At 51.5% G+C, this 13,951-nt stretch overlaps 1 protein-coding gene across 7 annotated transcripts in view; it reads left to right on the top strand.

Annotated features, from left to right (window-relative positions):
- The first annotated feature begins 5,332 nt into the window (after nt 1–5,332).
- The window catches only part of RIMS3 (regulating synaptic membrane exocytosis 3), a 42,805-nt gene continuing 34,186 nt past the window's right edge, over nt 5,333–13,951 (top strand). For all 7 annotated transcript variants that reach the window (XM_043876730.1, XM_043876729.1, XM_043876735.1 and 4 more), the window contains exon 1: nt 5,333–5,642. The gene's annotated coding sequence lies outside the window, so the exon portion shown is untranslated. The remainder of the gene's footprint in view (nt 5,643–13,951) is intronic.

A 13,951-nucleotide genomic window follows, 5' to 3' on the forward strand; every position in this document is an offset into this window, starting at 1 on the left:
TTAGGAGGTAGGCAGGGCAGGCCCTGAAATTAATTGGATGGAGGTGAGGAAAACAATAGAATGGGAAAGACTAGAGATCTCTTCAAGAAAACTAGAGATACCAAGGGAACATTTCATGCAAAGATGGGCTCAATAAAGGACAGAAATGGTATGGACCTAACAGAAGATATTAAGAAGAGGTGGCAAGAATACACAGAAGAACTGTACAAAAAAGATCCTCACGACCCAGATAATCATGATGGTGTGATCACTCATATAGAGCCAGACATCCTGGAATGTGAAGTCAAGTGGGCCTTAGGGAGCATCACTACAAACAAAGCTAGTGGAGGTGATGGAATTCCAGTTGAGCTATTTCAAATCCTGAAAGATGATGCTGTGAAAGTGCTGCACTCAATATGCCAACAAATATGGAAAACTCAGCAGTGGCCACAGGACTGGAAAAGGTCAGTTTTCATTCCAAGCCCAAAGAAAGGCAATGCCAAAGAATGCTCAAACTACTGCACAATTGCACTCATCTCACACGCTAGTAAAGTAATGCTTAAAATTCTCCAAGCCAGGCTTCAGCAATATGTGAAACATGAACTTCCAGATGTTCAAGCTGGTTTTAGAAAAGGCAGAGGAACCAGAGATCAAATCGCCAACATCCGCTGGATCATCGAAAAAACAAGAGAGTTTCAAAAAAACATCTATTTCTGCCTTAAGACTATGCCAAAGCCTTTGACTGTGTGGATCACAATAAACTGTGGAAAATTCTGAAAGAGATGGGCATACCAGACCATCTGACCTGCCTCTTGAGAAACCTGTATGCAGGTCAGGAAGCAACAGTTAGAACTGGACATGGAACAACAGACTGGTTCCAAATCGGAAAAGGAGTACATCAAGGCTGTATGTTGTCACCCTGCTTGTTTAACTTATATGCAGAGTACATCATGAGAAACGCTGGACTGGAGGAAGCACAAGCTGGAATCAAGATTGCCAGGAGAAATATCAATAACCTCAGATATGCAGATGACATCACCCTTATGGCAGAAAGTGAAGAAGAAGTAAAGAGCCTCTTGATGAAAGTGAAAGAGGAGAGTGAAAAAGTTGGCTTAAAGCTCCACATTCAGAAAACTAAGATCATGGCATCCGGTCCCATCACTTCATGGCAGATAGATGGGGAAACAGTGGAAACAGTGGCTGACTTTATTTTTCTGGGCTCCAAAATCACTGCAGATGGTGATTGCAGCCATGAAATTAAAAGACGCTTACTCCTGGGAAGGAAAGTTATGATCAACCTAGACAGCATATTAAAAACCAGAGACATTACTTTGCCAACAAAGGTCCGTCTAGTCAAGGCTATGGTTTTTCCAGTGGTCATGCATGGATGTGAGAGTTGGACTGTAAAGAAAGCTGAGCGCCGAAGAATTGATGCTTTTGAACTATGGTGTTGGAGAAGACTCTTGAGGGTCCCTTGGACTGCAAGGAGATCCAACCAGTCCATCCTAAAGGAGATCAGTCCTGGGTGTTCATTGGAAGGACTGATGTTGAAGCTGAAACTCCAATACTTTGGCCACCTGATGTGAAGAGCTGACTCATTGGAAAAGACCCTGATGCTGGGAAAGACTGAGGGCAGGGGGAGAAGGGGACGACAGAGGATAAGATGGTTGGATGGCATCATCGACTCAATGGACATGGGTTTGGGTGGACTCTAGGAGTTGGTGATGGACAGGGAGGCCTGGTGTGCTGCGGTTCATGGGGTTGCAAAGAGTTGGACACAACTGAGCAACTGAACCGAACTGAGGACAAGGGTGAGTCAACATTGACTCCCACGTTTCTGGTTTAGGCAACCTGCACCTTGACCCCAGGTGGGGAACATCTGGGAGGAACCAGGCAAACTGGATTGGCAGAGTAGGTGGTCCCTAGACCAAATCAACAGAAATATGGAAAAGTTCTCAAAATCTTTGTGCCCTGAATCCTCTGTGCCCAAACTCTAGCTTGGTCAAGTATACTTGTCCGACCTCATCTTCAGCTATCCCAACAGCTCCTCCCCAAAGCCCCGGTCTTCCTTCTCATAGGATACTTGTAAGTTCTGTTCCACTCCTTCACCCCTCCTTGAAACTCGACAAGATTCAGCTTCAAGGACATCTCTGGGATCCCTCCCCATTCCCTCCACCCCTTCCTGGAGTTAACATGTTCTCTGCTGTTTCCAGGATTCATTGGGTCAGAAATGTTTCTCTGCCTGTCTCTCCTAATGGCTGTTTTTCTCAATTCTAAATTGCCAGCACCTGGGATAAGGCCAGGATCAAGGTTAATTTAAAAAACAACAACGTTGTTTTATTGGTTTCTCCAAGGACTTATCTTTCTTGCATTAAATGTAGGGCCAAGAGTCAGACCTTGAATCCTGATGGCACCACTTAACAGATTGGACAGGTCACTTTTTTCAAATTCTATTTCCTCATCTGTCAAATGGAGATGATAATACAGTGGACCCACCTAGAAGAGCTGTTTTAAGGGTCAATGGAAATAGTCTATGTTAAGTGTTTAGCACAAGGCCTGGAACATTATTAGCTTCCTCAAAAGATCTAACTCTTATTTACATTAACAAAAGTCTTCCAGCCTTAACTCCGGCAAGCGGCATGAGCGGAATCGAAGGTTGCAGTTCCTACTGCGGCCACACGAGGGAAGTGGTGAGCAGCCTTGGCACAGACTGGCTCCGCTGTGCGAAGGCACCTGCTGTGGACCCAGATGGCCAGGCTGGGATTTCCGGGGCTTCCCGGCCCCTGAACAGGTGGGCTCTGGCCAGGGTGCCGTGGGAGGAGCCTTCGCGATGTACTCTGCCTTGACTGTCACAGTCACGTCCGTCCCTTCTGCTCATGCCCTTCGCAGCTTGGGGGAGGGGCTGGCAGGCCAGAGAGGCAAGAGAAGAGGGCCTGGAATGTAGGCCTTCCAGTTTGTCTTTCAAGTCTTTCAAACTTGAATATGATCACACTTCTCTATACAAATTTTTACAGTTTTATAATTTTTATAGTCAAATTCATCAATGTACACCCTTTGGCATACAGGTTTCACCATGCTTAGAAAAATCTTTTCCATTCCATCCCCCCAGATTGTGAAAACATTCACTTAATTTTCTTCTGGTACATTATGGCATTATTATTTAAATATGGGAGCCACCTGGAATTTATATTACCCCTGTAGGGTAAGAACACAGCTTTCTCGTATTTTCCCAAGTAACTTGCTTGATAGTCCACCTATTTGTTAAAAGGCCTATACTGAATTTCCTCTCATTTACCTGAAGTTCTACCTTCATCCAACACCAAACTCCCCTGTGTGGTTGTCCATTTCTGCTCTCCATTTTGTTTCACTGATTCCTCTAGGTCTGCTTCAATACCATACTGCTTTGAATACACTGGCTTTAGAATATGGTTTTAGTTTTATTTATTTTTGGCTCTGCTGGGTCTTTGTGGTTGCTTGGGCTTTTCTCTAGTTGCGGCGAGCAGCAACTACTCTCTAGTTGCAGCGCAAAGGCCTCTTGTTGTGGTGGCTTATCTGGTTTCAGAGCATGGGCTCCAGAATGAGCTTCAGATGTTTCAGCACATGGGCTCAGCAGTTGTGGCTCCCAGGCTCTAGAGCTCAGGCTTAATAGTTGTTGTGCATGGGCCGAGCTGATCTTTACCACTGAGCCACCAGGGAAGCCCCTTAACCATGTTTTAGTATCAGGTAAGGTGCAGGAATTCCTTGGACGTCCGGTGGTTAGGACTGGGCACTTTTACTGCTGAGCATGGCTTCAATCCCCAGTCCGGGGAGTAAGATCCCACAAGCTGCGCAATGCGGAGGGTGGGGGGAATCAGGTAAGGCAAATGCCTTTTCATTCCTTCTTTCTAGCTTTATTTATTTGTCCCTACATGTTTATTCTCCTACGTGCACTTAAAGATCAACCTCTATCCCTCCCTCTACCCTCTGCCCAATCATTCTAGAAGCCATTATGGAGCCTTGGAGTCCCTGAAATTATGTAGAAGTGTACATATGCACATTTCTCCAGAAGGAGTGTCCAAGTTTTCATCAGATGTGCAAAGGGACCTCAATTCCCAAGGGAGCCACTGGTTTACATGGCTTTGTGATGGGACACATGGGAGGAGCACAGAGCAATCTGGATTCCTCCCATCTCTTCCACATCGTCGCAGACTCTGCTCTCCCTGTCCTTCACCTCCACCATCCCCAGGAGGGTTGTTTTTATTAAAGAATCCCAGTCATTTTCCTTCCCCCTCCCCCTCACCTTTCCATTCCCCAGTCACTTTGTAATCCATGCCCTCAGCTGGGAGACTACTTGCTTTGCCTGCCTTCAGGGAACAGTTAGGAAGGCAAATAGTAATAATACTGGCGCCTCTGTAAATCAGTGAATTTAGAACACTGGAGTCCCCCAAAACACTGGAGCAACACTGGAATTGACCAGCTGAGCAACATGAGGCACAGGAAGATGGGACAGACACGACTCTAGGAGGGACTGTATACAGTGTCCTTGAATCCCAGTGCTCGGGGAGCCCACTTGGAAGCTCCAGTTAGGCCGAGGGCAAAGTCCTAGGGCAGGGCTTTTCAGCTTTGGCGTTAGTGACATTTGGGGGTGTCCTGTGCATTGGTAGATGTCTTGCAGCAGCCTTCATTTCTTCTCACTAGATGCCAGTAGCAATCTCAGATGTGAACACCAAAGATGTCTCCAGACCCTCTGGAGTTAGGGCGAGCAGAATTACCCTAAGTTGTAAACCACTGCTCTAGAAGAAGAGGAGAGCAGAGGGGGAGGGAGTTAACTTGGGTCTCAGGGCAGGACACTCCTCTCTTACCCTCTGTCTGAAAGGGACACCGTAAAGTCTTTTTCTTCATAGCAGGCACTTGGGCAAGCCTTCTCTCCTCTCTGGGCTTCGGGTTTTGCATCTGTAAACTGGATTTGAAGTTTGTAGATCATTTCCCCCTCCTCTCACCACCCGACATTCCTGGATCTGGTCCACGGTGTGACAGGGGTCTCGTGGTGCCAGTAAAGTCCTGGGGGATCCCCCAGAGAGAAGGAAGATGGGAAAGAACAGAAAGACGTAGAGGTGGGAGCGGAGGAGGGGGCGGGAGACAAGCATTAGCAGGAGCTTTCTGGAGAAAAGTAGAGACTTGGGGTGTCCTCTGACCCCGCCCCTTCGAGGCCTTATTAGCGTAGGTCGCCCCCAACCAGGCAAACCGAGACTCTCAAGATTCCCTTAGGCCCCGCCCACCACCATAGGCCCTGCCCCACCGGCCCCGCCCCTTTCAATGGCCCCACCCGCCCGCCCGAGGCCCCGCCCCCACCAGGCCCCGCCTCCCTCTTTGCCTCCCGCCAGCCGGGGCTTGGGCTTTGCACCCGGCGGCGGCTGAGAACCGTGGCGGCTGCGGAGCCGGCAGCGCAGGCGGGCGGAGCGGAGGTGCCCGGCCCGGTGGCGGGCGATGCCCCCGTGAGCCTCTCTCGTCGCCCCTCCCCGCCCCGCGCCCCTGCCCCTCGGAGTCCGCCGCGCGCCTGGGACCGGGCCGCGCCTACCGCCGGGTCCGCGGGGCGGGGTCCCGGGGCAGCACCTGCCCCGCCTTGCGGAGTCTCCTGGGCCAGCCGAGACCCTTCCCTGTCTGGACCCCGGCCCCACCTCCGGGTAAGTCGATAGGCCTTGCTTGCCTAGGAATGGATGTGGGGAGGGGATGGCGGAGGTCCGGGGGACCACGGGGCGGGGGAAGGGTCTCTGATGGTGAGGCGCCACGTAGGGACCTAAGTGTTCAGGGTCTAGGGTGGGGGTTTCGGGAAGGATGACAGTGTGTGTAATGACTCGGGTGGGGGCTAAGGTTTGGGAAGGGAACATTAGGTGTTTGGAGAAGCCCGGAAAATGGAGTAGAGGGCCCCAGAGTCTTGAGTTCTTTGCTGATGCTCAGAGCACCTGGGCCCCTGCTCCTCAACAGCACTGCCTTCCATGGCATTTTTGGAAAGTGCTTAAAATCTATCCTGGAAAGGGAGCTGGCAGGCAGCCTGCCTTTCTTTTTGCTGCCTGTGCCCTGGTTGAAAAGCTGGCCACTCTTTCCTCCAATGAGACATCATGGTGGTGCTTAGAGGACCCCCCCACCCCCACCCCATATAAAGAAAAGGGGTAATGCCCACTCCAGCCCTAGCGTGGGGAGAGGGGACTCCTGGGAAGCCAGGAAAGGCAGTTGGTTAATCCATGGTGGGGAATCCAGGATTCAAGGAGGCTTGGCAAGACCCTTGGTGCACAAACTGGGCATCCTTTCATTCAAGAGGAGGGTGTTTTCACCTCCTGGCCCCAGGATGCCTGGACTCATGCCCATATCACCTTCTCTGGACAACCCATCCTGAGGAGGGGTTTCTTCCCAGCACCCTGGGCCTGGAAACCCAGGGAAGGCCCATAGCCCCCGTGGTCCTGGCTGGGGAGAGCAATGCCGTCCCAAGGCCAGAGAACAGGGACGCTGGCTGCCCTGCCACCTGGGGGCTCTCTGGATGTGGCCCTTTGCAGCTGGGGAGCCTGGATGAAGATCACTGTCCAATTCCAGCCCCAGGGGTGTGGTCTGGATGGAGAGAGGAAGGCTGCCACCCTTTTGGTCCAGTCTTCTGCGCATGATGACTTAAGTCTGGGGTCCTTGAATTTGGGGCTTGAAGTGGTGGGGCAAGGGCCTTTTGGGGCCAGGCCTGGTCACCAAGGGGTTAACTAACCAGCCCCACCATTGCTGCCAGCCACCAATTAGTCTGTCATCAGGCAGCTGCCAACTATCCCTGGGGGCATGTGGGCAGCCTAATGGGGCATTCTCTTGTGGAGGTGAGGCGGGGGGAAGGAAGGGTCTGTGAAATCTGTGCGCAGCCCAAGCTCTGTGTCCTTCAGAGCCTGTTTAGGGCCCACAGACCCCTTCCCCGCCCTCTGTCCGGATGCTTGGCTTAGAGACCTCCAGCCCTGGGGTTCCATACCTACCCTACCCTCTGCAGGGAACGAAGCCCAGAGTCAGGCAAACTTGGCTTCCAACCCAGGCTCTGCCACTTTCTGGCTATGCGCTATTGAGGAAATCACTTCTCTCTGAGCCTCCTTCAGTAAAACATACCCACCTTCTAGATCTGCTGGGAGGAGAAAATGAAATGGTGGATTTGAGCTGCTTAGCACAGAGGCTGGCACTCAGGGGAGCTCAGTAGGTAACTGCTGAACTCCTGAGCAAGCCCAGGGCCAAGGACCCGACGGGACAGGCAGACAGGAGCCCAGGGCTGAGGACTCAGCAGGGACCAAGATCCCATCCCTTGGGGCGTGAGGTCTCAGTGGGCCAGGCACTGTCTCTGCCTGAACTCTCCCTCCCTCCTCGCCCACAGCCACTTCTGGTTCTCTGTACATAATTGGATTTTACTGTGCGGAGCCCAGGGCTGAGCTGCTCCTTTCTGGGCGTGCCCTGTCCCTAACCAGGTGCTAAGCTCTGTGGGGTCTGTCAGGGGTCTGGGTGATGCCTGCAGCTGGAACAGCAGCTGGCCCTTTAAGGAGGGAAGAAAACAATTATCTGGCCCGGGCATTGCATCAGCTGGAGGCTGGAGGGTCCCTGGGGAGGAGGGGGCAGGCTGGTGGTTGATTTCATTAGTGCCATGTGAGAACTCTCACCCGGGTCTATCCCACTCCCAGGCTGCAGCCTTGTCTGCCCTGGGCAACAGCCGAAATCCAGCCCCACTGACTCTCCTACCCCACCCCACCCCACCCCGGGAGCACCACCTTGGAGGACTTTGCATACACCCAAGACAGGCAGCGGGAGATAGGGAAGTGTCTCCCACACTGGCCTTTTTGCTGACTTGGGGTGTGAGAATGCTTCCTGTATCTGCATTGTGCTGACAGGGGTGTCTCCCCTTCTACTGTTTGGCTGACCCGGGGCGTGATTCTCCCCCACTGGCATCTTGTTAACTCAGGGGAGGGGTGCCTTCTGCGCTGGCTTCTCAGTGACAGTGAAGCTGTCTCCTGCCCTGGTGTTTTGCTGATCTGACAAAGGAGATATGCTGCCCGGGCTGTGTGTGAACTGAGGCCACGAGTTAGAAACAGTTGCTCTCTGGCTGGAGGTGAGCTGCCTGGGAACAGTGAGTGAGTCACAGAGGCAGAGAGGACTCCAGGTTCTTGGGCACCAGAGAGACCTGGGTTCAGGACCCACATCTTCCACTTCAGCCTCTGTTATACTTCAGGACTCAGACGTCTCTGGAAAATAGGAATCATTTACATCTATACTGCCCCACCCCATCTGGAAGATGCTTGGTGAATTCAATGTAACTGGATGAACAGCCCCTAGCCCAGGACTGACAGATGGAGGGTGCAGGCTATGTGATGATTCTCTTGTATTTGTAAATTTGGGCTCCTCACACCTTGAGTTCAGGATGCCTGGACAAGAAAAGGAGGGTTGGGGGGGCGAGGGGGGAAGGGGAGAAAGAGTACAGGGCCCTTCTGCGTCTGTCGCAGGACACCTGATGCACTAACCTCTGTGTGTCGGGCAGCTCCTGCCTCCATGGAGCGGGCATTCTAGCCAGAGATGGCCCAGAGCAGGTAATAACACATGTGCCATGTGTTGGAAAAAAGAGATGCAGGTAGGCTAGCATGACAAGGAGTTGAGGATGCAGAGGAGGGGGGAACTGGGTGTGCTAAGGCCTTGATGTTGCAGAAACAGGCCTGGCATGGTAGGGAGGGCAGGAGAGGGGAGGGAGGGGACAGGAGTCAGCACAGTCAGGCCAGACCTCCTGGTCTGTCTAGCAGGACACTAAAGACTTGGGAATTATCCTGAAGCCGATGGCAGCCTCTAAAGATTCTGAGGCAGAAAGAGCAAGGGCTGATTTCCAGAGCGTGCAGACTGGGGCCTGTGGCCCTCAGGCAGAGCCTTCTTGGGGGCGACCTTCTGCCCTCTCATACCCCTTCCCTGCACAGCAGCCTGGGTGCCCAGGGAGCAAGTTGTTTATGTGATTCATTCTGGGGGGGAGGAGGCCAGTCCCAGTCCCTTCAGCTCCCTCTCTCTGGGCCTTGTTGACGAAGTTTATCTCTTGGGCCCATGTTCTCCCAACCTCCCTGGGGAACCAGAGCATAAGAGGCAGGGCTTTGGCACCAGGCAGGCGTATATTCACATCCCAGCTCTGCAGTACATGGGGGTGGGGAACCTCTGGCAAGGCACACCTGTCTCTGATCTTCAGTATCCTCGGCTGTGTTGATGTTATGTGTCCATAGGAAGGATAAAATGAAATTCCAAATGGAAATCACAAAACCCTTTTGCAATGTCAGTTGGCATTTTAACTCTTGCGTTGAGGCTGACCCCGACTCCAGGGCAGGGGGTGGGGGCAAGGCTGGATTCACCAGTCTGTGGTTGCACAAGGCGACCTGTGCTTGGAAGGACCCCACACTTCATTTAAATATTTAGCTGTCGCCATCTTGCAGTTCTTAATAATTTTGAGCAAGGGGTCTTGTTTTTCATTTAGCACTGGGCCCTGCATATTATATGGCCCCACAAACGAGGTTGGAATAGGAAGAGGCAGGGAGCAATACAGACTGCAAATAGTCCCCAAATGGAGGAGGTGTGAGGTGGAGGGCATGACTAACTGTCCCAAGGTGGGTGGGATGTTAATAATAGTAACATTTATTTAGTGCTTACTGTGTGCTAGGTTCTCTGCTAAGCACTTGACATCTTCAAACAGCCCTATGAAATAGGTAGGGAGATTGTATAGATGGTGAGAGTGACAGTCAGTTTCTTGGCCAAAGTCACACAGCCATCAGGTGACAGAGCTGGGGTTCCAACCCCAGGATGTCAGATGGAAGAGCACATGCCTGAACCAGGGAAGTCTTCACCAGGATGAGCTGGGTCTGTAGGATAACTCGAAGTTTGCCGAGAAGGAAGGAGGTGTGTGGGGAAGGGAGGGCTGTCTCAGCCAGGAAGTGCCTGTGCCCAGAAGTGATACTTGGCCAGGAGAGATGGAGCTGAAGCCAGATGCCTCCCAGGGTTGAGAGGTGGCCTTTGGATTTCACGGTTCTGATTTTCCAAGCTCAGAGCTTCTGGTCCCTCTGCTCCCAGGCCCTGCTGTGACCACGATTCCTCATAGCTGTCCTGTACCGCCCACTCTTCCCCCACTCCCGGGTAATCTCCTTGACTTGACTTTAATCTCTTCTGGGCTCAAGACCTGTCTGACTACTTCATGGACCACATTTAGATGTCTCACCGTCAGTCTCAGGTGGACACTCGGGCCCCAGCTCCGCCCGCTGGCACCTGTTCTGCCTCGTGTCCCCAGCTTGTCTCTGCCACCACCAGCCACCCACTTGCTCAAGCTGGAAAGCTGGAAGTCCTCCTGGACACCTCCCTCTCCTTCACCCCCACATTCCACAGCCGGTCCTCAGCAAGTGCTGCTGGTTCTCCTGACTCCCTCCCCATTCCGTCATCTTTCTCTCTGTCCACTGCCCTGCTCCAGCCCAGCCTCAGCTCTCAACCTGGACCACAGTGACGGCCTCCTAAACTGGTCTCCTGACGTTTCTGTTCTTGCCCGGCTTCATTTCATGTTTCACACTGTAGTCAGAGTGATCTTCTAAAGATAAATGTTTGATTCTGTCATTTCCCTGCTTAAGACCCTTCCAAGATTTCCTGGAATAAAAGCCAGACTGACGTAGTCAGCAAGGCTGTAATGAGATCTGGTCCTTGCCTACCTTTTTGGATCGTCTGTACCGTTCGCCCTCTCCCTCGGCTGTTGTCCCCTCATTCTGGAATGCCCTCCCCCTCCTTATCTATCTCCTTCAGATAGGTACCAGCTCGAATATCATTTCTGCAGAGAAGCCTAAACCAGAAACTAAACATCAGCCGCCTCCATAGGACCCTGTACTTCTTCACAACACTCGTCACACCTGACCTGCTTTTCCTCGTCCCTCTTTCTCACTAGACTGTGGGCTCCGTGGGATCAGGAATCTAGTTTTGCCTGGTCCTTGCGCACAGTAGGTAAACAATGAGTTGTTCTATGAATGAAAGGATTAGATGAATCGTTGCTGCAGCATCCTAACTGGCCTCTCTGCCTCCAGGCTTGCCTTCTCCAGGCCTTTCCCTGTCCAACCCCAGAGCGATCTTCCCAAAACACAGAACTGACCCTGTCACCCCCTGCTACTTAAAATACTTCAATAGCTCCCCATTGAGGGCAGGAAGTGCCTCGGCTTTTTAGCATGGGATTCAAAGCCCTTTATGATCTGTACCCCCTCCAGCCTCGTCTCTCCTCTTACCCGCTCCCCGCACTTTGAACTCCTGGTCCTCTAACGCATCAGGCTATTTTGTGCCTCTGTGCCTCTGCCCTTCTAGTTCCCCCTGCCCAGAATTCCTCCCCACCTCTGCTTTGTCTCCCTGGAGAACATCCTTCATTCTTCAAAATCAAGCTTAGCTGCCTCTTTTGCTGTGAAGCCTCCGAGGAACCCTCCCGGCCCTTCCTGAGCCGAGTCCCCCACCCTCAGTCATATCTGCACAGAGTCCACATCTTTTCTTCCTAGTCTCCTGTGAAGCCGAGCTCTTCCGGTGCAGGCACAGTGATTGTTCATCTTTGTGCGTCCGGATTCCAGCTTCCCCCCTGTCCTTAATTAGGTCTGTGCTTATAAACAGAAACCCACTCAAACCAGCCTCAGTAATAAAGAAGAGTTTCTTATGAGGACACAAGGGGTTCCTGGGAACTGAGGACTAGGAAAATCATTAGCTTCTAGAAGGTGAGACCTGTTGGCCAAGAGAATTGGAAGCAACTGATTTCTGTGCCTGTTGACTGCCTTCACCTTTCTCTTTCCACCTGCTGGGTTTTCTCTGCTTTTCCGGACATGGGGGCCACCTATAGTTCCTGTATTTCATCCTTCAGTTCCAGCTACATTCAGAGATAGAACCCAGGGCTTGGCAGACCCAAGTCCAGACTCCCAGGAGAGGATCTGATTGACTCTGGGGAGGCCAGGTGCCCACCTTGGTCCAATCAACTGCAGCCTGCAGGGAAGGATCACAAAGTCAGACACACAGACACGGCTCTTGTCTGTCAGTTATCTGGGCAAGTACTTCAAGAGACATCTGCTATAATCCTTACAGTGCCAGGTGGGCCTGGCCCCAAGCTTTCTATCTGGTGGCATCTGGAGAAAACAGACCTGGGATTTTGACTGAAAGGGGAGTCTTTTCCTGAGGCAGCAGTAGTACCCAGGGCAGGAACTGAAGAACCTGTCAAATGTCATTCAGAGGCCTGAACAGAGAGTTAGGGAGGTGAGACCCTGATTTTCTCACCTCTCTTTAGAGTAGAGAGAAAGGCTTGAGAAGGACATGAGCAGTCAGGACAGTTCTCTCTTCCAGAATCATATTCATCTCCTAGAACTCAACTCGTTTCCTCCCCTCAGTGAAGCACCATGCATTCCTTCATTTCTCCCCATCAGGCATTCTTTACCTGTATCATTTCTAGTCTTTTACTTCCCTAGTAATAAGCAGTTTTTTGAGCACTTACTCTGTACCAGACTCTATACACATGCATTATTATTATTTAAAAATTTTTTTAAATTACTTTGGCTCTGCTGGGTCTTTGTTGCTGTTCGGGCTTTTCTCTAGTTGCAGCGAGTGGGAAGTACTCTCTAGTTGCAGTGCATGGGCTTCTCATTGCAGTGGCTTCTCTTGTAGATCATGGGCTGTAGGGTGCAAGAGCTTCAGGAGCTGGGGTGTGTGGCTCAGTAGTTGAGGTTCCTGGGCTCTAGAGCACAGATGCATAGTGGCACATGGACTTAGTTGCTCTTGGGCATGTGGGATCAAACTTCCTAGTGTCTCCTGCCTTGGCAGATAGATTCTTTACCACTGAACCACCAAGGAAGCCCCCACATGTATTATTTCATTTAACCCTCACACCCTATAAGATAGGTACTATTATTATCCACATTTAATTTTTTTTTTTTTTAGTATTTATTTATTTAGCTGATCCAGGTCTTTGTTGTGGCATGCAGGATCTTCCATCTTCATTGCATCATTTGGGATCTTTAGTTGCAGCCCGTGGGATCTAGTTCCCTGACCAGAATCAAACCCAGACCCCCTGAACCTGGGAGCACAGAGTCTTAGCCATGGACTACCAGGAAAGTCTCTGTTATCCCCATTTTAAAGACCAGGAAACTGAGGTTCAGAGAAGTGACATTTACAGGCTAGGGACAGACAGCAGTGTGTGACTCCCAAGGGAAAGTTCTTAACCTTAGCTCCTTACTCACTTGCCCCTTTGCCTTTCAGGATTGTTTGGGCCTCACAGGCAGATACCAAGTTACTGTGTCTGCTCCCTACTGCCCAGCGTGGGGCCAGCTCAGAGCAAGGGCTCTCAACTGTGGGGTGGAAGGATGCAGGCAGGGTAGAAAAAGCATCTGCCTAGGATTTGAGGGGCTCCTCCGTGTGGACCTACCCCATGTAGCTGTGTGGCTCTGGGAGACTTTTAACTTTTCAGAACCTCATTTTCTCATTCAGAAATGGGCATGGTCATCCCTGCCATGAGGCTTGTATTAGATAGTAGGTGTAAGAACAATTCGTAAATAGGAGAGAACCTAGCAATTTTTAAGGATTGTTATTACCAGAATGGAATGTGGCAACAGGGCGCCAGCTGGCCTCTGTGCCACCCAAGCTCCTGCAGGAGGCAGGCAGGCCTAGAGCTTCCTTCCCAACATGGCCTGCTACGATCAGAGAGAACTGAGATGACTTTCAGTGGCTCATGGATGTGTTACTGCCCGCCCTTGGCTTGCATACTGAGAAAACTGGCTCCCTTTCAACTCTGTCAAGTCCACGGTTGTCCCAGGGAGAAAGTGCTGTGGTGGTGTGTCTTTGACAACTTTCCAACATTTGCTGCCCTCCTCTTTAAACAGAGATGTTGGGGATTCCCTGGCATTCCAGAGGTTAGGACTCAGCCCTTTCTCTGCAGGGATCTGGGTTTGATCCCTGGCTGGGGAACCAAGATCCCACA

Source organism: Cervus elaphus, chromosome 20 (assembly GCF_910594005.1).
Source record: "Cervus elaphus chromosome 20, mCerEla1.1, whole genome shotgun sequence".
Taxonomy (NCBI): Eukaryota; Metazoa; Chordata; class Mammalia; order Artiodactyla; family Cervidae; genus Cervus; species Cervus elaphus.